General features: G+C 44.9%; 1 protein-coding gene across 1 annotated transcript in view; it reads left to right on the top strand.

Moving 5' to 3' along the window:
• Positions 1-23,345, top strand: part of cacng2a (calcium channel, voltage-dependent, gamma subunit 2a) — a gene marked incomplete at both ends in the record, with an annotated part of 135,352 nt that overhangs the window by 52,190 nt on the left and 59,817 nt on the right. The gene's annotated exons all lie outside the window — the stretch shown is intronic.

Genomic DNA, 23,345 nt, shown 5'->3' with positions numbered 1-23,345 from the left:
AAGCATACACCAAAATAAAATAAAAATAAAAACTGAATTCAATTACACTGTTTACGCTGGAATTATGGTTTAGAATCATTAAAAGCTATGAGATAACCCACATGGAAAGAACCTATATAAACATATATGTTTTAATATAGGTTTTGATATAGGTTTGGCATATATGTGACATATATAAAATTGGCCGTTTTCCTATATATGTGCATATATGCAGCATATATATGGTCATATATGTGCATATATGCAGCATTTATGTGCATATATGCAGCATATATATTGTCATATATGTGCATATATACAGCATATATATTGTCATATATGTGCATATATGCTGCATATAGGTTTCATATATGTGCATATATCCTCATATAGGTTCTTTCCATGTGGGAAAGGATTGCAACCTGCTAAAGTGGATTACATTCGAGAGTAACTTTAAACAGCAAAGGATTCAAACAGTGGGAGACCAGCGGGATTACTGTCTGGTGTGTTCTAGATAAAGATGGGGAGCTGGAGAGTTTCCACCATATGAGAGAAAAATACAATCTGGGAAAACATGAATTCTATAAGTACTTAAAAATGAGAGACTACTACAGAAAGTAAATCAGGACGGATCGCTCCATGGAGGTGAATGGTGTGACCATAAAGAAATCAGAGTATCTACACTATATCAAAAATTGACAAACACAAACTCAACTGATTATATAAAAGAAAAATGGGAACTGGAACTCGATGCTAAAATTCCACATAAAGACTGGCAGAATATGTGGAAAGTCACCAAACATCCACTAATTCGCTGGCATGGAGGAAATTCGCCTGGAAAAATCTTTATTCTTTATCACACCCTCAACGAGAAGTAAATACTCAAACATAAACCATCCATGCTGTGGAGAATGTGGAACAGTCAATACAGACCATACACACATTTTTTGGAATCACCAGAAGATACAGATGTTTTGGACAACCGGTGTTGCCACAGTTACTTTGAAAAAGTAATCTGGTTATTGATTACTAGTTACCCCTTTAAAAGGTAACTTAATTACTTTACTGATGACTTGTTTTTGAAAGAAAGTAAGTTAGATTACGAGTTACTATTTTAGTTACTTTCAGCAGCTGTCGACAACAACTCCATTGTCTCAACATGAAAATGAAAAAACTCTGCTGATCACTGCCTCCTGCATCATGTTTATACTAGTCCTCTCAATCAATTAAAAAAATAACTAATTAGAACAATGTTCTGTCATTAATTGCAATTAATTGCATTGTTTTTCTCCTGAAGACTGAAGCTTGAAATGGATATTTATTCAGGGAAAACCATGGAATTAATGTTGACTCAACACAGAGAGACTATATTTAAATTCAAAGACAATTCTTATAACGTCCTCTTAGCTTTTGGTGAAACTGGTTCTCTCTCCAAGATCAGCAAAATAATAAAAACATAAATACATTGATTAATAAACATCTAACATTAGTCTTGGTTTAGTTAGAGTGCAGGTCCACCACTTTGACAATTTGAATATTTCTAGAAACAAACTTATGAAGTTATTACATGAACAAAGTGGCAATAATCCATCCATCCATTCATTATCTACCACTTATCCAGGGCTGGGTCACGGAGGCCGCAGTCGAAGCAGGGTTGTCCAGACTTCCCTCACCCCAGACTCTTCCTCCAGCTCTTCTGGTGGCACCCCAAGGTGTTCCCGGGCCATAGAGAGACATAGTCCCTCCAGCGTGTCCTGGGTCTGCCCCGAGGCCTCCAATCAGAGGGACATGCCCGGAACACCTCCCTGGGGAGGCGTGTATATATATATATATATATATATATATATATATATATATATATATATATATATATATATATATATATATATATATATATATATATATATATAATAAATACATAAGAAACAGCGTGAGGTTGCTATTACTAGTATTTACATTAATTTCATTATATTACATTTAATGAACTAAGTGCCATTAACGTGCTTTAACCGGGTGAGAGTTCAATAGGGGGACTGCTCTGTGGAAGAAGTACAGTTCCCATACCAAGTTGTGATGCAGTTTGTTGAAATGCTTTCTATCGCAGAGCGATAGAAGTGTAACATCACAGCAGGGGACATGTGGTTCTTCCTGAGGATCCTCAGGAAGAAAAGGCGCTGGTGTGGGTTCCTGGGATATGTGGGTTCCTGGGAATTTGAAGCCGGACACCCGCTCGGCCATCATCCCATTGATGTAAATGGGATTGTGTTCTCCCTCTCTACTCCTCCTGAAGTCCACTATTGGTTCCTTGGTTTTGCTGGTGTTCAGGTGCAGGTTGTTCTCAGCACACCAGGTGGACAGATGGTGGATCTCCTCTCTGGAGGCTGTTTCATCATTGTTGTGGATGAGGCCTATCAGTGTGGTGTCGTCTGCAAACTTGATGATGGAGTTAGTGGGGGACACTGGTCTGCAGTCATGAGTGAAGAGAAAGTAGAGAAAGGGGCTTAGAACACATCCCTGTGGGACTCCAGTGTTGATTTGAAGAGTCTTAGAACTGTGGTTGTTTAAACGAACATGCTGTGGTCTGTTCATTACAAAGTCCATGATTCATATACACAGAGCTGGATTGATGCCAAGGTCAAAGAGTTTGTTGATTGGCCTTGATGGAATGACAGTGTTAAATGCCGAGCTAAAATCAACAAACAGCATCCTGGCATATGTGTTATTATTATCCAGTTGTGTCACAACGTTGTGAAGTGCCAGGGAGATGGTGTCTTCTGTGCTCCTGTTGTTACAGTAGGCAATCCTTTTATGTTGTTTTTAGGCATTTGCGCAGGCATAGGTGAGAGTAGGAAGGAAGATCAACTGGTAAATCAAGAGCTTCATCTTTTGGCTCAGCTGCTTCTTCACCACAACAGATCGATACAACATCCACATAACTACGGACGCTGCACAGATCCGCCTGTCGATCTCACGCTCCATCTTCCCCCCACTCGTGAACAAGACCCCGAGATACTTGAAGTCCTCCACTTGGGACAAGGGTACTCCACCGACCTGGAGGGGGCAAGCCACCTTTTTCCGGTGGAGAACCATGGCCTCGGATTTAGAGGTGCTGATCCTCATCCCAGCTGCTTCACACTCTGCTGTGAACCGTGTCAGTGGACGCTGGAGATCCAGGTTCAATGAAGCTAACAGAACCACATAATTTTCAAAAAGCAGAGACGAGATCCTGTGGTCCCCAAACCGGACCCCCTCCGGTCCCTGGCTGTGCCTAGAAATTCTGTCCATGTAAGTAATGAACAGAACCGGTGACCAAGGACAGCCCTGCCAGAGACCAACGTGCACTGGGAACAGTTCCAACTTATTGCCGGCAAAGCGAACCAAAGTCCTGCTCTGGGCGTACGGGGACTGGACAGCCCTTAACAAAGGGCCGCGGACTACATACTCTCGGAGCACCCCCCACAGGACATTCCGAGAGACACGGTTGAACGCCTTCTCCAGATCCACTAAACACATGTGGACTGGTTGGGTGAACTCCCATGCACCTGGTGGAGAGTACACTTAGACTTAGACTTAAACTTTCTTTATTGTCATTGCACAGTACATCCCACAGTGAGGAAACTGGCAACGAAATTTTGTTGATTAGCAACCGGTAAAAAAGGCATTAAAAAAACGTATTTAAATATATTTAAAAAAGTAGTGCAATTTTAAAAATAAGGTGCATATGAACATTAAATAAAAGAGCAGGATGAGAAATGGGATAGATTAAAATTGAATAATTGCACAGTGTGATATTGCACAGTATGATGTTATTTGGCATTTCGAAGCCTGATGGCCGGGGGAAAGAAGCTGTTCTTCAGTCTGTTTGTTCTGCAGCGGAGGCTGCGGAACCTCTTGCCGGAGGCCAGGAGGGGGAACAGTCCATTATGGGGGTGGGGGTGGTCAGAAAGGATCCGGTGAGCTCTGGTGAGGCAGCGTGTGTCTGCAATGTCCTTGATGGGTGGTAGTGGGGTCACAATGATCTTCTCCCTGTCCTCACCACACGCTGCAGACACTTCCAGTCTGGGGCCTTACAGTTCCCAGACCAGATGGAGATGCCGACGGTCAGCAGGCTCTCGATGGTTCTTCTGTAGAAGGTGGAGAGGATGGGAGGGGGGAGGGACACCCTTCTCATCCGTCGAAGGAAGTGCAGGCGCTGCTGGGCTTTCTTCACCAGGGACGTGGTGTGAAGTGTCCCTGGTGAATGTGAACTGAATGTTGTTAGCCCTTCCAGGCTAATAGCTGCATCAGGGACGGATGTGTTTAGCCACGTCTCGGTAAAAATGAGGATGCAGCAGTTTCTGGTTTTCCTTATGGTGGTGAGATCCAACTTCAGGTGGTCCAGTTGGCTCTCCAGGGAGCGTACGTTGGCGAGCAGGATGGAGGGAAGCGGCGAACGGAACGGATTAGCATTTAGCTTAGTTGTAAGTCCACCGCGACATCCGCGCTTCTCTTTTCTCCTGTACCGTCTCCGGTGTCGCCAGTGTCTCCTCCAGTGTCTCCAGTGTCTCCCTGTGCGGCTTGTGCTGGTGGTGGACTCCGCTGGTGTGTCATCCTCTGGGTCCGTTGAGTCCGGCTGCCGAAGTAGAACGAGGCACTGTCGTGTTGTCCGTAAATCAACGTCGTTGAACGATCTATTCTATTAGTATAGAGCTGGTCCAGTGTTCCACAACAAGGATGAAAAACGCATTGTTCCTCTTGGATCCAAGGTTCGACTAACGGCCGGACCCTCCTCTCCAGAACCCTGGAATAGATTTTCTCAGGGACGCTGATGTCACTGAATGTTGCTGAATCAGTAACATTTAAAAAGCTGTTTTGCCCCTCACGTCTCTTCTCAAATATGCACAGAACCCCCTGGTGTATTAGAAGCGTAGTACAATCAGACAAAGTCGAGCAGCCTCTGACATCACTCACCTGCACCATTTGGAAGTACGAAGTCAAATTGAATTTTGAGCCCTTCTTTGCACGACAGACATGAAAACGAAAAAGCAATCCCCTCTTTAGATTTTCTTTTGAGTTCTTTTATAACCTCAATAAGAACAACCTCAATAAGAAAATGAAAATGCAGTTTGGATGATGCATTAATGCGTTTATTTATGAGTCAAACTATGCAGCCTGAACCTTGAAATTAAAAAGCATTTCAGCAAATGCATTTTGATTTTAAAATTTGACATTTCAACATGCATTTTGGTCATGTCATTTACTTTTTCATTTGAATTAAGTCACAGAAGAAGCAGCCTTGTATTAGTAAATGAAAAAGCATTTTGGATGATCGATCATTCATTTTTATTTATGAGTCAAAAAATACAGTTTAATCTGAAAATGAAAAAGTATTTCTGTGAACACATTTCAAATTGATTTTTGAGTGACATTCACTTCCATAGAGTATAGAGGAGAGTGAGGGAAAGAGAGAAAGAGGAGAAATTATATTTTACCTGCAATTATTTCATCCAGTTTTAGCAGTATGGTGGCTCCTGGTCAGCCAACATGGCAACTTGTTGTTCTACTGCAGAATTACTATTGTAATCATAAAATGTGGCTTTTCAAAGTAAAACTAGTGACTTTCACTTTCTCAATCAGCCATCAGTGAACTTTGTAAACTCGGTATTGTGCTGCTCCGGAGTCACAGTGTTGCATCCAGGTGCTGCACATGCTGCTCTGGTAAGGGAGTAAAAAAAAAACAAGTAAATAAACAAAACTACGTTAATTACATAAAAAAAATATTTTACACGAATTAAAAGTTTCAAATCAATCAATTAAATTCACGCGGTATTTTTTACAGCACTCAGGGTACATCCACACAATGAGAAAAACTCTTTTTTCTCCCCAGTTTTCTCCCAAAAAATTCCGTCCACACTTCACTATGAAGTGGGGCGCTGTGACTCAGACCACCAAACACAGAAGAATGGGGTGGGTAGATGGCTACGAGCCAGGGTTTTAGAATTTACCCACTCTGGGACCCGTGTTCAAAAAAACCTGCTTTCACGTTTCTATAACCGCCTCATGTGGACGACAGGCTAGAAACATCTGGTTTAGGTGAACCAGGTTCCTGGTGTGGACGACAGGCCAGAAACATCTGGTTTAGGTGAACCAGGTTCCTGGTGTGGACGACAGGCCAGAAACATCTGGTTTAGGTGAACCAGGTTCCTGGTGTGGACGACAGGCCAGAAACATCTGGTTTCGGTGAACCGGTTTCATGGTGTGGACAGCGGACATTCTTTGTTGTATTTATATCTGACTCACAGTTTATTATTACATTTTTACAATTACTAGTATTTATTTACCCCCGTATGCAGTTGTAGTCTGTTCATTCACTCTTTATTTATTTGCACTGCCTGCTCTTAAGCCCCGTTTCCACCGCACACAAGTGCCGGGACGGAGCGGAGCGGTACGGAATAGAGACCCTGACTGAAATTTTGGGTCGTGTCTCCACTGCAGAGAGGAGTGTGGAAAGTGGGCGGGGCTTATGAGCTCCACAGAAATGTGATATTATAACAGAAAAGAAAGTCGTCAGATGTAGATCTTATGAATCCTCTGTTGTTGTTTAAATTCTCCACTTTGCGCTGTATTTTTTTGCAGCGGAAAAAAAAACCTGTTACTTTTTGAGGCGGTTATTTTTTGCAGCGGCAGAGCTGCAGCCGCAACTTCCTTGTTCCGAGAGAGCGAAGCCCCCGGCCACTTGCCCCGTACTCGGGTGCGGGGCAAGTGGCCGGAGCATTCCCCCCGGTTGGCTGAGGCACAGACACGGGAGTCTGAGGAGGTTCTCCACTCCGGCGCCTCGCGGTCCGGCAGCTCAGCGTCGGAACACGGAGGCGCCGAGCTCCGAGCTCCTTTTCATGGCTTCCGCGGTCCGTCCCCGCGATAAAGCGCCACTGACCGCGGCTGAACAGAACGCTGACCGCCTCTGGGAAGCGGAGCTGCCGGAGCGCGGTCAGCGCCGGAGACGAAACCTCCAGACTCCCGTGTCCCGGACGAGCATCCACGCCACGGCGAGCGCTATGCTGCAAACAGAAAGCTCCAACGCGATGCAAAGTCCCTCTCCCCGGTCTCCCCCTGCCTCAAGTCGCTCTTTCACCACAAACACTAAAGTTGAGCAGCAAAGAAAAGAAAATGAAAATAAAAACAACCAGAGCACAGCTGACCACACTGACAGCAGAGGATTCAGCCGACACATTAACATATTGAGGGCGTGTCGTAAATCACTGACCAATCAGCAGACAGCAGCTCAACCTCAGACCCGTTCCATGGTCCTGGTACCCCAACGGAAGGGGAGCGGAAAAGCGGTCGCCTTTGGAGCGGTCTGGAGCGGTTTAGACTGCATTACATGTCGTGACACGCGAACCGGAGCGGTTTAGACCGGTCTAGGCCGGTACTTTTTGTGCGGTGGAAACGGGGCTTTAGTTACCATTTAGTACCATTTTGTACCCCCTGGGGACAAATTAAGTCTTTCATTGATTTTATTGATTGATTGAAAAAAGGGGCGGGGTTTCCTGCCAATATATCTTTTTATTCAGGGAAATTACAAAAATAGTGTAACATTTCTGCAGTTGTGTTCTTGTTGCAATGTTGAGGTTTATTGATAGTTGGTTTCAATTCTTTTGTGTTACCTGAACATACCATTATTGCCAGCTGTCCTGTGATTGGCTGAGAGTGGAGAAGGGGGCGGGTTAGGTGTGTGTGTGTGTGTGTGTGTGTGTGTGTGTGTGTGTGTGTGTGTGTGTGTGTGTGTGTGTGTGTGTGTGTGTGTGTGTGTGTGTGTGTGTGTGTGTGTGTGCGTGTGTGTGTGTGTGTGGGGAGGAGAGAGATTTAATAATAAAGCGGCTTTACAAACAAGAAACTTGTCTTGTGGGACGCTATAACAGTAACACACAGTGACTTGGACAAGTAACTTTAATCTGATTACTGGTTTGGAAATAGTAAGGCGTTAAATTACTGGTTACTGAAAAAAGTGGTCAAATGAGAGTAACGCGTTACTAATTAACGCATTATCGGCATCACTGTGGACAACTATACATTTTACCCTGCAACATATACAAAGATATAGCATTCCTAAGAGCTGTATGGTACTTTATTTGGATAACCTAATGGAAAGCAACATATATGCAGGGGATGGAGTTACCAAAGGTAACTCGAGGTAAACTGAGACCAAAAGTTTCTGAGAATCTTATAAATATTTAGCTCTACCAGTGGTTGAATGGCAGAACTTCCGTCTTTGAAACAACATGAACTGGTTTGATTCTTTGACTTTTTTTTTTTAAATTGAGGTGAAGGCTTTGCGATGGTCTATCTCCACGGCTCAACAGTTTTATAGGATCAGAACTTATATGGTTGTTATAATGTTGTGGCTAAAAGCTTGTGCACCAACTTTACTTTGGACTTTAGTGGAGTCACTAGACCTAAAATAAAATGTTGCCCCACCAAGTATTTACATCTAGAAACTCCACTGACCACAACTGTCTTGACACAGGTTTGGTGTCTTGGAAATGTTTTGCGTATACTCACCAATGTTATGGAAATTATGGCAATTTACATGGCAACAGTAACATGTTTGGATTGAGGTTTCATGATGTTGGAGACAATGTTGTTGTTGTTTTTTTCTCAAACCATTCCTGAACCATTTTGACTCTGAGGCTCAGATCTCAGACTGAGTTATCTCTCAGTTGCAAAATGCAGGTTTAATTCCCCATCTGTAGGTATGACAAAGTTACTTAAGCAAAACAGTGAATCCCAAAATGTTCTGAGAGGAGCTGGATATATGGAGACCTGCATGACAGCCGTGACTGTTGGTGCAAAAGTATAAATGTGACTATCAAGCTAAAGCACTTTGTTTGCTACTGAATCAGTGGAATAGTGCTACATAAGTGAAATCCAATTGAAATCATTTTAGCATTTAGCATTGGGCTTAAAGCGGTCAGTGGTATCAAGTAATTCTGTTCCCAGGTCTGAAACAATCATTAAGTTGGTGCTCCTTGGGAAAACAGGTTTTTCAACAAAATAGGGACCAGGTTAGTTTTAATCTACTGATGATGTGTTGATGCATTAGAAATCCTTTGACCAAAACCTCAACCGGCTGACGGTGAACCGTGAATACACACCCGAGCATGATGTATAACAAATCAGCTTCTTCCAGATGCATATCCCAATCCAATCCAATTTTATTTGTATAACACATTTAATGCAACAGCCAAGGTTGACCAAAGTGCGTCACAGTTAAAACATAATAATAAAACAATTGTTGGTGCTTTAGGTCAGTGATTCCCAAGCTATTTCTTGAAGTACCCAAATTTCTACCATTGTAAGACAAGGCGACATAAACCCAACCTTAAATTTACATTTTGAAGTTTTCTTTGCTGTGACGCAGAGTTTGGGTGATGGTAATGACTATATTTTCATAAATTTAGTACTAAACAATCACTCCAATCTCAACATAAATCGAATTTTAATTAAATGTTATGGTGCAAAATACAGTGAAATGTCTTAAAGACTTCTTTAACGGTTGCATTCTGGGTGAATTTTACAAACTCCTTCTGACAACATAGCTTTGAGGCTATTGCTAGTTTGCTATTTTTAATTGCAGCATCACTGATATCTCAGCTTTGGTCTTAGTGTCATGTTTCATTGTGTCACTGCTCTTCAGAAATTTGTTAAAAAAAAAAAAAACGTTTCCTTTGAATTTATTTTTAATGAGCTTGATAGTTTGGCCAGATTGGAGACTGTTGCGGCCAGGTTTGACCTTCTGTTTGACACCTCAGCCTGAAAATCCAGGGGGCTCATGAACCTTTAGCACCCCGTGTGGGGGATCGGGCCTCCCTGGTTGGGAAGCACTGCTTTAGGGGATGAGCAGAAGCTCAACCCAGTTGTGGTGTTTTCTAACACCTTTCTATTGGAACCGTCGATCAAAATCTTGCACCGCAGTCTGGACTACAGTAGTGTGCTGGGACTCCTGCAGCCTGAGAAAACCCCACATCAAGCTGGAGTTCTGGAGATGCTCTGACCCAGTTTGTCAAATTTGATCAAACGCATTTCTTCAACTTTGATGGCAAAATATTCACAAGCTGCCTGATGTAACTTGCCTGCTTACGGGAGCCCTCATGAACAGATGATCACCTCAGTGGACATAATGTTGTGGCTGGTGGGTGTCTATCGACACCTCCTGACCCGAGGGAATGTGACCTGGATGGCTGTTTAGGTTTCTGCCGGCGCCGGCACGAGCCGGTGCTGCTGACTAATGCTGTGTCACTGCAGCCGCTGTGTGTCCAGAGGTTAAAGACTCCTCACCAGCTGCCACCGTGTCATCTTCCCTGCAAGTGTGGGGGGGGGGGGGGGGGGGGGGGGTGACTGGAGAGCTGAATCCATGGCAACAGAGGCGAGTGGTATTGATGTCCACATGGCAATGGCTGCTGTGGGGACTGAGGATGGAGGAGGGGGGGGGGGGGGGGGGGGTTCTGGATGCTGACGCACTCGGCGGCTGCCTGGAAAGTTTTCGAGACTGCCACCCACTGACGAATCAGAAATGGTTTTGAATCTCTCCATCTCTCTCTCTCTCTCTCTCTTGCTCTCTCGCTCTCGCTCTCACTCTCACTCTGTAACTGTTTCTCTGTTAAACGGTACCTCCTACTCAGCCAGGTCCTTCTGACCGCCCCCCCACCCCCGTCTCCATCTTCCTACCATCCCTTTCCCATCATGCACCTCCTACGTGTTTGTTTCTCATCAAACCTTTGTGTCCTTCGTCTGCGAGCGCTGGCTGTGATTCGTGTTTGCTGTCTGAGGGTTTGTGTGAGTGGGCCGGTCTGACCCGGATATCTCAGTCCTCTCCAGGAAGGACCAGTCCGGTCCTGCTGCTTCCTACCTGCACAAACACTCTCACTCTTCTCATTGTGGCCTCAACTGCTTGAGGCATCACCACCGGAAACAAGCAATCAAGTTAAACTCTTTAGTTCTGGAGTCCATTTTACAGCCTGGAAACTTTACATTAACATTAGTACAAAAGAGGATACTCGATACTGATACCAGAACTTATTAAACGCCATAAAGCCCGATTCATACTTCATACACAAATGATGTGCGAAGGCTTTGTGTGCTGTGTCACCTCCACCTTCTCTATCGAAGCGACATTACCTCCACCTCCTCTATCGAAGCTACGTCATCTCCACCTCCTCTATCGGGGCTACGTCACCTCCACCTTCTGTATCGACGCTATGTCTCCCAGTCTTCAGTAGCATGGCAGAGCATAGTGTCTCTCCTCTGCTATGCTACTGTAGACCAAGAGAATGAGCCGCTGGTGATGAGAGGATCAATCACTTTAGTCATGTTTAGCACATAGCATGTAGCATCACTAGTCTGTGAGCCCCGATACGCTTTAGCATGTAGCATCGCTGGTGTGTGAGCCCCAAAATGCTTTAGCGTGTAGCATGTGCACAGCTCAAAGCAGTTAAACTACTCAGCACCATCAGGCTAGCTCTGCTGGTAATCAAGCTCCTGGTGTTGAATAAAGCATGTTTCTCCTCTTGATATTTTGTCAGAACATAATTTGAGGTCTGGCTTACTTTTGTTGTTCTCAAAAATATCAAAGACTTTGCAGAAATTGCTTGTCCTCTATTGGCTATCTGCAGACGATGTTGATGACATCACATAATACTTGCCGGCTTGTATTGGGGGTCTGTAAAGAGTACAAGTACCCCATGCAGTATCAGACCCAACAGGGTTGACCACCTCCAAAAAGACAAAAAGTGGGACAGCAGGCATGTTTTGGAGGGACGAGGTGGGATGGATGCAACCATCTGTAAACCCTGACCATACACTTCACAATGTAGACCACAAGACCAGTAAAACTAAATGTTTCATATATAGCCTATATATTTTCAGGAAACATCACACAGAATTAAGTAACAAATGTGAGTCATGCAGTTGGCCTTGACAATCTTGGCATTATCTGCTTTCAACTTCTGATAAACAGAATTGTACTTGCCATAGTTACACTCGCGTTATCAGCTGTGTATGAAGAGATCATATAAGTTGGAGGCCATTCTCTCTTGATTTATTTGTTATTTCCTTGTAAATGGACCCAGATGCCTCCTCGCTATCGTCATAAAAGTCAAGAACTTTGTTTTGTAGAACCAGCTCCGGCATCCAATATCTCACTACCAGTGGGAAAACCTTGGCACTGCCGTGATTTGAGGCGTCTGAGGCCACCGAAAAAAATGATGTGAGCTGGGGCTTGTCATCTGACTGTATGTTAATGGGGGATGTCAATTCACTCGAAACCTTTTCGACTGACAAAGGTACGAGGGCATTTGTTATGATGCAAGCACTCTTCATGTGGCCACATAAAAGTTTTTGGGCTATGCCCAAGTCCGGGTAAATGACAGGGGCAAGCTTATTGCTGCAATCTATGGACTGGTATGAGTGTACATGCTTCACTGTGTGATACATGCTGGTAACTTCAGCTGCTGTCACCTTGTCAGATAAACTGTCCTGCTTTGGACTCAATAGAAATGACTGCATTGATTTAGATGTCTCTTGCTGTTTGACCTTTTTTTTTTATGAGTCGCGCCCAGCAGGTCGTTTGACATCATTTTCTCCACCGTGAGCAACTGAGAAACTGCTGGGAACAGAAGGCTTTGTCAGGCCCGTCAGTTGGTCTGACCCAGCTGTGTGAAGTCGTCCATTCCTTTTGGAAAGAACACTTTCTCTTTTTGATTGACTGCGGTGCACTCATCATTTTATTTGCATCTTCATTTATTTTACTTTCCTCCATTGGACTCTCGTGTGTTTGTGCGCGACGTATACATTTGACATAGGACGTACCTTCAAACGCAGCCTATTGGAGGGACGTCATCGTTGTCTCCTGCAACCATTGGTTGAAATGAAATGCTCCCCACGAGTACAGATTAGAGCTATAGTGCTATAGAAATAGAGCTTCTCTACCGTTTTGGGCTGATAATTTTCATGTTTGCATTTTTTTTTATTTTTTTTTTGGCCAATGACAGGAAAAGCATGACATTGTCCTGATATGCGTGACGTGGGGCAAACACTGAAATAGCGGAACAAAACAGCCTAAAATGGGACAGGTTGTAACGCTAGACCCAATACCTTGGGAGCCATTTTTGAAAAGTTGCGTTTTCAGTGACTCTAGGCACCGTTGCCATGGAAATACCCAGAATGCATTGAAAGTTTAGCATTTTCACTTTAAAACGCTGTCGTGTAAATGGGGCTTCAGGAAATGTTGGGTTAATTGCTCAAATCAAATCAAATCAAATCAAATCAAATCAAACCAAGCTTTGTTTGTAGAACAAACATAAACATGAACATAAAAATTGCATCACAAAGTGTCTCACGTAAAATAGAAAAAATAGAATGAAATAAAATACAAACGCGCAAGCACACGCACACACTCACACTCTCTCTCTCACACACACACACACACACACACACACACACACACACACACACACACACACACACACACACACACACACACACACACACACACACACACACACACACACACACACCACCAATCCAATTGCCCATAACGAAATATAGCACTGACACTAGGAACCCTTAACAGGCCGGAGCCAGACGACCTCAAGGCCTGCGAGGGCTCATATCGTAAAAGCAATTCAGAAAGATAAGAAGTCCCAAGACCATTAAGACACTTCAGGACCGACAATTAAAACCTCCATTTTGTCCTTGTTGAGCTGGAGGAAGTTCTCTGACATCCATGAGTTTAAATCTAAAATACAGTTAAAAAGGGCATCTAATGGCCTTGTGTCACAAGGAGACACAGCAATGTACTATGTATTATCAGCATAGCTGTGAAAGCTGATGCCATGTCTCCTGATGACATCCCCAAGCGGCAACATTTATATTTAAAATATATTTAAAAATAATATTTAGATTAACAAGTGTTGGACCTAGAATTGAACCTTGGGGAACTCCACACTTGATTCCATGGGTTCTTGAGCAGCAAGTATCCATACTTACATAAAATTGATGATCTGAGAGATAGGAGGTGAACCAGTTAAGAACAGTGCCGGAGAGTCCTACGTAGTTTGAAGTCTGTTTAACAAGATCTGGTGATTTACTGTGTCAAAGGCAGCACTAAGATCCAGTAGCACCAGGATGGATAACTTCTGAGCGTCCATGAGGTCTGAGCACCCTGAGGTCATTAACAATTTTCACCAGGGCTGTCTTGGTACTGTGGTTCATCCCGAAACCAGACTGATTTCTCTCTAATTATTATTTCTTTCTTATTTCACTCTCTGGTCCACCGGAGAGCTGCGCTAGTCCACCTGAAGGCATGGCACTCGCTGCGGTGACATAGTTGCAGGGCTGCTGCCAGAGTCCTTCACACTGAGAGGCTTTAAAGACAGACTGAGCACTGCTTCCTTCAGGAGTCGCCACCGGGATGTCGATGTCCGGGATGGAACTCATGGGTGTGACGTTTTAACTGGACCTTAGGCAACTCCACCGGGGGCCGATGAGGATGGTGCCGGGATGATTGAGCGGGCAGCCAGGGGGGCACGTCCAGCCACCGGAGGAGCAGGTGCACCAGAGGACCTGTTTGCTGTAGCGACCACTGCGGGAGATGGAGCATCAGTTCCGGGGTTGGCGCCCGCACCAGCATCCGCGATCCGGGCCGAGCCAACACTGCACAGCGGTTTGTGAAGCGGAGTTGGATGGGCGCCCGGTAGGTTTTTTTCCCAGTGCGGACCACCACTTCGATCCAAGACTGGTAGTGGTTTGGTGTTGAGCTGGAGGAAGGTTGTAGATTCATGACACCATCCCAGTGGACCATATCCTGGAGGACCGCCGTCAGCGACGTGATCCTCTGCAATTGTTTATGGCCGATGTCCATGCAGGCTGTTGTTCACACCTCCTCAATTAAACTAAAAGATCAATCACACCTCAATTTATTTTAATCCAATCAAACCTGCCAAGTGTAAAGATGAGATTTGAAGGAAAAGCGCATCTTTAAAATTCCTCAGCAAGCAGACCAGAATACTGAAACATGGTATAAGAAGGTAACCAGGAGCTCAGGAGTTGGTGCATCAACAGAGAGAATGGTGGCACTCTTTATATTAGTCAACACCCAAACCGTAGACGTGGTTCACGTTAAGCTGCTCTGCGGCTTCAGGTGGAGCCGGTCCAAAGCCGTGTCAAGTTCTTCAGATAGTTCTGTTTTCAGTGACTCCGAGCACTGCTGTTGTGGAAACCCAGAATGCGAGTAATGTTTAGCGTTTTCATCTAATCAGGAAGTTAATGTAATGCTGAGAAACTTACTGTAGCCTTCACTGTCAGTAAAGTGAAAGCGTCTATGGAGTCGTCACCACCAGAAAGCCGGTTCATGCAAACAAGCTGTTTTTGGTCAATCATCAACGACTTTTTTTATCCCTACGATGTTGTCACTCCCCTCACCCCACCGTGGTCCACGACGTCATCTAGTAACTACAACAATCAGGGACTACAAGCTCCAGGTGGCGCTCCAGAAGCTACTGATGCTAGCCGGAGGTAGAGCATAGACCAATAGAACTACAGTTATTTAGAAGTGTATGAGTACATAGTCCTCGATTGATACAACTCAGTATCGCTGAGTATGTATACGGGGTCTGAGAATGGCCTGACTGGATGAACCCTGATTCCCCCAGGACTCAACTGGGCGAGCAACCATAAACCTCCACCACACTCCACCGCTCACCACCGCTTCAGGCTGTGTGGTAATGAAGTGCTTTATAACTGTGGAGGACAGGAGGGAACACTGGGGGGCCACAGGGTAAGCCCATACCTCATCCCGCTGGGAGGGGGGGGCCTCAGTAGATTAACCCCCACCTCAGAGCCATCACCTGAAGGGGTCTGCTGAGATTCAGGTAGGATATCTCACATGACTTTCATCCTGCTTTTGATTGATACAACTGAGTATCGCTGAGTGAGCGGCAGTCACGTCTAATTGGACGGTCATATGGCAGAAATTTTGGCCGTTGATTCCACTGTTCTTTCTGAATTCTGAGTTATTGGATTTTATAGGTAGGAGGCCTCGGGGCAGACCCAGGACACGCTGGAGTGACTATGTCTCTCGGCTGGCCTGGGAACGCCTTGGGGTGTCACCGGAGGAGCTGGAGGAAGTGTCTGGGGTGAGGGAAGTCTGGGCAACTCTGCTCAGACTGCTGCCTCCGCGACCCGGCCCCCGGATAAAGCGGTAGCCAATGGATGGATGGATGGATGGATGGATGGATTTTATAGATAAAATAAACACTGTGGAAGTGACGGGTATACAATGGGTGCATGTCAAATGAGCTGCAATCAAATAGGAATGTGTTTCATTCAAGTGTTGCAAATGCCTAGATTATAATAATAATGCACGAGTGCTTTATTCCAGGAGACTCAGTGCAACAACACACACAGTGCAGCAACAACGATCACTTTGGCCCGTCAATCAAGCAACTGCCAATTAAACTCCACAAAGAGACGATAAATACTTTCGCCCCTAAAATTTAACCGTGTTTTTTCAATGAGCTGTTTATCCACCACCCACCACTAATTAATTTTTTTCCAGCTGCGAGCGGCTCCTCCTCCCCGTCCTGTGGGAGAGCAGTGTGCATCAGTCAGCTGGATTTAGAATGCACGCCGCGCACTCTCAGTGTCCTGCTGTCACTTCTCCAATGTGAAGGCAGCAAAATGCAGGAGAGCTGTGCAGCCAGGTTTCACTTTAATGTTCAACACCTTGCATAATGGTGGAGCCTGACAATATTGTGCCTGTGTGTGATGGAAGCAGAGGTTGCGGCCTCATGGTTGGACGTTTGGGTGTTCTATCTTTGCCCGTGAGGATTTTCTGCGGAGATACTTAATTTTTGTGTTAAAAGACAACTATTACTTTTTTCTACCCTCCCAAGATGAGCCAGTGTTGGTGGAGATCAGAAGTCAGTCACCTTCATGACCCAAAGAGACTTAAGATGTTGTTTTGCTGTACAAAGAAAAACTTTATCTTATGTTGCATTTATGATGTTTCAGAACTACAGTATAAGATGGAAAATATTACATTCGTGGCTGTTATTTGTTTTTGTACTGAAGCCACACACATGCAACAGGGAACAATACGCTCTAACAATTAACAATGGAATTACATTGCTATTGTTCATCTACTGTGTGCAGGAGAACCATTTATTATGGCCACATTGTGTTTCCAGAAAGTTGCATTTTATCCATTTCCAAAAAGTTCCACACAAAAACGCCGTTCTTTAAGCCGCTGTTGTTTTCAGTGACACTGTTGTCGTGAAAATGGGACCACGGACTCCGACCTGTTGCAAAAATGAGCTTCGGTTCAGTTTCTGAGTGAAAACAGTCTGTGTTTAAAGATGGCGACGAGTTCGGTACATTGGACGAGAGGTGTCACCGATCGTCTTGTCTGGATTAAGGTCAAAGGTCAAATTTGACATTTCATCCAGGTTGTGTGAATAATGTTCGATTCCTTTCTGTGGTCCAGAGGTTAGAACTCTCTTTATAGATGAATGGAGGCAGTTTGGAGTTCTGCTAAATGCTCACAGGTGTTTCTTTCTGAGTGATCAGCGCTTTGACCTCGTACACACCTGAGCCTCCGCTCATGCCTCTCTCTGCTCGCCGCGCCGGCACCACACACACTGTGGCTTGCGCCGGGAGGCCTCTGGAATGAAAATACCATTATGAAACATTTACCAGCCTGCTGAGTTTACATGTCTTACAAGAAGGAGCGTTTGGAGCGGCGAAGTGTCACATAAATCTTTCAGTAAGCTAATTGAAGTGGTTCCCCCGATAGGTTCTGTAGCTTTAGCTGCTCACTACAGTTGTTGAGATAAAACATGCAACTGCGGATGGACCAGCTAGCAACAAACCAAATCCTACACCCACTTGGTAACGCAGTTAACACACACACACACACACACACACACACACACACACACACACACACACACACACACACACACACACACACACACACACACACACACACACACACACACACACACAGTGATCTGTGGGCTGCTGCTGCTGCTGGTTCGCTCAGACGGCTGTGCTGGGATTATGTAATACTGTCAAATGGAAATACCATTCTTATCAACATCTCAACCAAGCTGTCAGACTTGGTGCACTTAAACTACACCCCCCTCATTAAAACAATAGAAGAGGACCTCACTTGATGGAGGACACTTCCTATATCACTTATGGGGAGAGTAGCAACAATTAAAATGATGGTCCTGCCTAAAATTAACTACATCTTTTCAATGATCCCAACAAAACCACCAAAAACATGGTTTAATAAATTGGATTCCCATATCTCAAAATTCTTATGGAAAAACAAACCATCATGTATAAGTTTAAAAACACTACAGAGTATAAGTTTAAAAACACTACAGAACACCAAGGTGGCTTAGAACTTCCAAGCTTTTATAATTATTATCTTGCTAATAAATTACTTTATGTTGTAAAATGGATTAATCAGAAACTTAGATGGAGTCCTGTTATCAAAAAACACAGCTGCTTTAAAAGCATCAATATAAATACATCGCTCACAGCTTGGTGGGAATTTCTTAAAATGAATGGATCGTCACTCATTCCCTGCAAACTCACACCTTCTGGAACAATCCTGACATCCTGCAAAGGAAGAAACCAAGAAACTTCACAAGATGGCAGAACAAGGGAAGAAGAAACTTGGAACACCTTCTCTTCAATAACTCTTTTATTCCATTTAATGATCTAATAGAAACGTATGGTATCAGTCAAAATAACTATCTGGAATATCTTCAGCTTAAAGGACCCATATTTCACTATATTTCATGTTTCACAGAAATATTTCCCAGCCCACAGCCGCCTCCTCCACCCCCTGGGTGACGTAGCCAGCAGCCCACGCTGGTAGTTGTAGTAATGTTAATGTAGATCTCGGCCCTCGTTGGTCTTTTATTGTGGGAATAGCAGCAGGTTTCAAAGTACCGTAGTTCTGGAAGCTTCTTTGGTGAAGAGTCGCTCACAAACACACAGATTCTTTGCGGAAAAGAACAACAAGTCCAGCCACATTTGCCGCTGTGCTTCTTCTTTCAGCAAGCCAAATAGTGAGGAACCATACTTGCCCCCGAAAACACATTTTCTCCAGTGGACATGATGGTGAAAACACATTTTCTCCAGTGGACGTGAAGGTGAAAACACATTTTCTCCAGTGGACGTGAAGGTGAAAACACATTTTCTCCAGTGGACATGAAGGTGAAAACACATTTTCTCCAGTGGACATGAAGGTGAAAACACATTTTCTCCAGTGGACATGAAGGTGAAAACACATTTTCTCCAAGTGGACGTGAAGGTGAAAACACATTTTCTCCAAGTGGACGTGAAGGTGAAAACACATTTTCTCCAGTGGACATGATGGTGAAAACAGATTTTCTCCAGTGGACATGAAGGGAAAACACATTTTCTCCAGTGGACATGATGGTGAAAACACATTTTCTCCAGTGGACATGATGGTGAAAACACATTTTCTCCAGTGGACATGAAGGTGAAAACACATTTTCTCCAGTGGACATGATGGTGAAAACACATTTTCTCCAGTGGACATGAAGGTGAAAACACATTTTCTCCAGTGGACATGAAGGTGAAAACACATTTTCTCCAGTGGACATGAAGGTGAAAACACATTTTCTCCAGTGGACATGAAGGTGAAAACACATTTTCTCCAGTGGACATGATGGTGAAAACACATTTTCTCCAGTGGACATGAAGGTGAAAACACATTTTCTCCAGTGGACATGATGGTGAAAACACATTTTCTCCAGTGGACATGAAGGTGAAAACACATTTTCTCCAGTGGACATGAAGGTGAAAACACATTTTCTCCAGTGGACATGAAGGTGAAAACACATTTTCTCCAGTGGACATGAAGGTGAAAACACATTTTCTCCAGTGGACATGATGGTGAAAACACATTTTCTCCAGTGGACATGAAGGTGAAAACACATTTTCTCCAGTGGACATGATGGTGAAAACACATTTTCTCCAGTGGACATGAAGGTGAAAACACATTTTCTCCAGTGGACATGATGGTGAAAACACATTTTCTCCAGTGGACATGAAGGTGAAAACACATTTTCTCCAGTGGACATGATGGTGAAAACACATTTTCTCCAGTGGACATGAAGGTGAAAACACATTTTCTCCAGTGGACATGAAGGTGAAAACACATTTTCTCCAGTGGACATGAAGGTGAAAACACATTTTCTCCAGTGGACATGATGGTGAAAACACATTTTCTCCAGTGGACATGAAGGTGAAAACACATTTTCTCCAGTGGACATGATGGTGAAAACACATTTTCTCCAGTGGACATGAAGGTGAAAACACATTTTCTCCAGTGGACATGAAGGTGAAAACACATTTTCTCCAGTGGACATGATGGTGAAAACACATTTTCTCCAGTGGACATGAAGGTGAAAACACATTTTCTCCAGTGGACATGATGGTGAAAACACATTTTCTCCAGTGGACATGAAGGTGAAAACACATTTTCTCCAGTGGACATGATGGTGAAAACACATTTTCTCCAGTGGACATGAAGGTGAAAACACATTTTCTCCAGTGGACATGATGGTGAAAACACATTTTCTCCAGTGGACATGAAGGTGAAAACACATTTTCTCCAGTGGACATGAAGGTGAAAACACATTTTCTCCAGTGGACATGATGGTGAAAACACATTTTCTCCAGTGGACATGATGGTGAAAACACATTTTCTCCAGTGGACATGATGGTGAAAACAGTTATCGACAGCAACAAAAACAGCAGCGTTCAATGTGAAGCGAGCAGAGACTGAGATAGTGCGCAGAGAAGAGACTGCGCGTGCTCCTTGGCGCATTCGTGAGCGTGTCTTGTTTTGGTTTCTCCGCATATCATGCCAGCCCGTCGCCCAGCACGCTACCCGCCTGGAGGCGGGGCTTCTCCAGCTCTGTGCCGCGTCAACACGGTGGTGCCACGTCATCAAACTGAATCAAGGTGTTGAGCTCCCCCACCAGGTAGAACAGAGAAAGATCGCCCTCTGACTCAAGCTGGAGGGAATCAATGGAAAAACACTTTGGGGATTGTATGAACCCCAAATAGCACTTTTATCATGTTTAAAGCACAGAAAAGTCAATTTAGTATAATTTGGGTCCTTTAAGTCAATAATACAAACAAAGTTCAAACTAGAAGAGATTAACCTAAACTGACCTCAGACAGTGACAAACCTCCTGAAGATCTCAGCTCCAAAACCACTTTCTAAAATCCTTTAATCCTGTCATGTTCCAAAACCACAATATCCCTTCAAGCTCCAAATGGGAAGAAGATCTCAACATCAACACAGACCCAACGTTTTGGTCACTAATCTGTAGAAACACATTCACAATGAGCAGAAACACCAATATACAGCTCAGACAATACAAGATCCTACACTAGTTCATTACAGGACAAAGATGTTCAAGATGCTCTCACTTCCTCTAACATATGTTCAAACTGCACAGCTGATCTCCTTGATACCTGTCTACACTGTGATCTCCCTGGTACCTGTCTACACTGTGATCTCCTTGATACCTGTCTACACTGTGATCTCCTTGATACCTGTCTACACTGTGATCTCCCTGATACCTGTCTACACTGTGATCTCCTTGATACCTGTCTACACTGTGATCTCCCTGATACCTCTCTACACTGTGATCTCCCTGATACCTGTCTACACTGTGATCTCCTTGATACCTGTCTACACTGTGATCTCCCTGATACCTGTCTACACTGTGATCTCCTTGATACCTGTCTACACTGTGATCTCCCTGATACCTCTCTACACTGTGATCTCCCTGATACCTGTCTACACTGTGATCTCCTTGATACCTGTCTACACTGTGATCTCCTTGATACCTACATGCACTCTGGCTGTGTACACCAGTCCAAACATTCTGGCAAAAGATCTGTGAAGATTTATCATTATGTCTGGACCCCTTGTCTTGGGGCCATCTGTGGTTGGGGCGTCGTGGCTTGGGCATTTGGCGGCCCTGCGGTCGGGGGGGGGGGGGGGGGGGGGTGGTTCTGCTGGGGTGGGTTTGGGGGTGCTGGGCGTAGGGCCCCCGCCGGGCTGTCAGGCCGGGATGGGCGGGTGTAGGGCTTTGGGGCCTTGGGGGCTGGGTGCCCTCCCCTTTCTGGTGGGGGTGCCCACTGTGGCACTGGGGTTGGATCCTCCCTCTGCCTCCCTCTCCCCACTGGGGTGGGGTTGGCCCCTGCTGCCGTGTACCAGGTCTGCCTCACTCCGGGATCTGCGGGGCTGGGGGACAGTGGGGCTACTATTTTGGATGGACGTCTGACTGAGGGTGACCCCCAGGGCCGTAAATATGGGAAATGGTCTGGGAGGGTGGGTGTGTCTGTGTGTGTGTGTGTGTTCTATATATAAGTATGGGTGTTGTCTTGTGTGGGGGGGGTCTGTGTTCCCTAACCGCTGGCTTCCAGCCAGGCTCGTGCTGGGCCATGCGGTTCTTAGACTCTGCTCTTCGGCCGTTGGGTGGGGTGGGGGAGGCTTTCCACCCAGGTCCTCTCGCGGTACCTTGTCAGGGCGGGTGTTGGCCTCCATGTTCCAGGCCAGCTAATTGGAGGTGGGGCGAGCAGGTGTCGACATTCGACACCCAGCCTGATGCCTGGTCGACACACGACACCCAGCCCCAAACTCGACAACCAGCCCGACACCCAGCTCAACGCTCGAACCTCAGCCCGTCACCCAGCCCGACACTCGACACCCAGCCCGTCGCCCAGCACGACCCCCGGCTCGACACTCAACACTCAGCCTGATTGCGGCCTGACACACAGCCCTACAGTCAACAGTCAGGCCGATGCCCTGGCAACAGTCGACGCACGGCCCGACACTCAACACTCGGTGCCCAGTTTGATGTTCTGCTCATCAACTTACTGACGAGACTCCATTGATATGAAACGGTCTGACACGTTCTGTGCTCGCAATGAATGAACACAACTGGAAAGCCGACATGCTCAGGGGAGGCAGGGGGCTCAAGTGTTAGAGCAGGTCCTCCTATAATAACAGGGGTGTTGGTTTGATCCTCAAATCACCTGAAGAGTCTTCGCACAAAATGCTGAAAGCAGCGGAATCAAACTGGAAATCGGTCATTTATGTTCTGCACTGTCGAGTGAGAAAGTTTTCTCAAATGACAAATACCTCATCACCACTGAGCATCACTGTTCACATGGGAAATAAGAAATAAACACTGACAAGATAATATGTCTGTATCAATTACTCACCACCATCTTGGGCTAATTTATTTGATTTCACCACAGAAGAA

Source organism: Blennius ocellaris (assembly GCF_963422515.1).
Source record: "Blennius ocellaris genome assembly, chromosome: 16".
Lineage (NCBI taxonomy): Eukaryota > Metazoa > Chordata > Actinopteri > Blenniiformes > Blenniidae > Blennius > Blennius ocellaris.
This window is presented reverse-complemented; position numbering and strand designations above follow the sequence as displayed.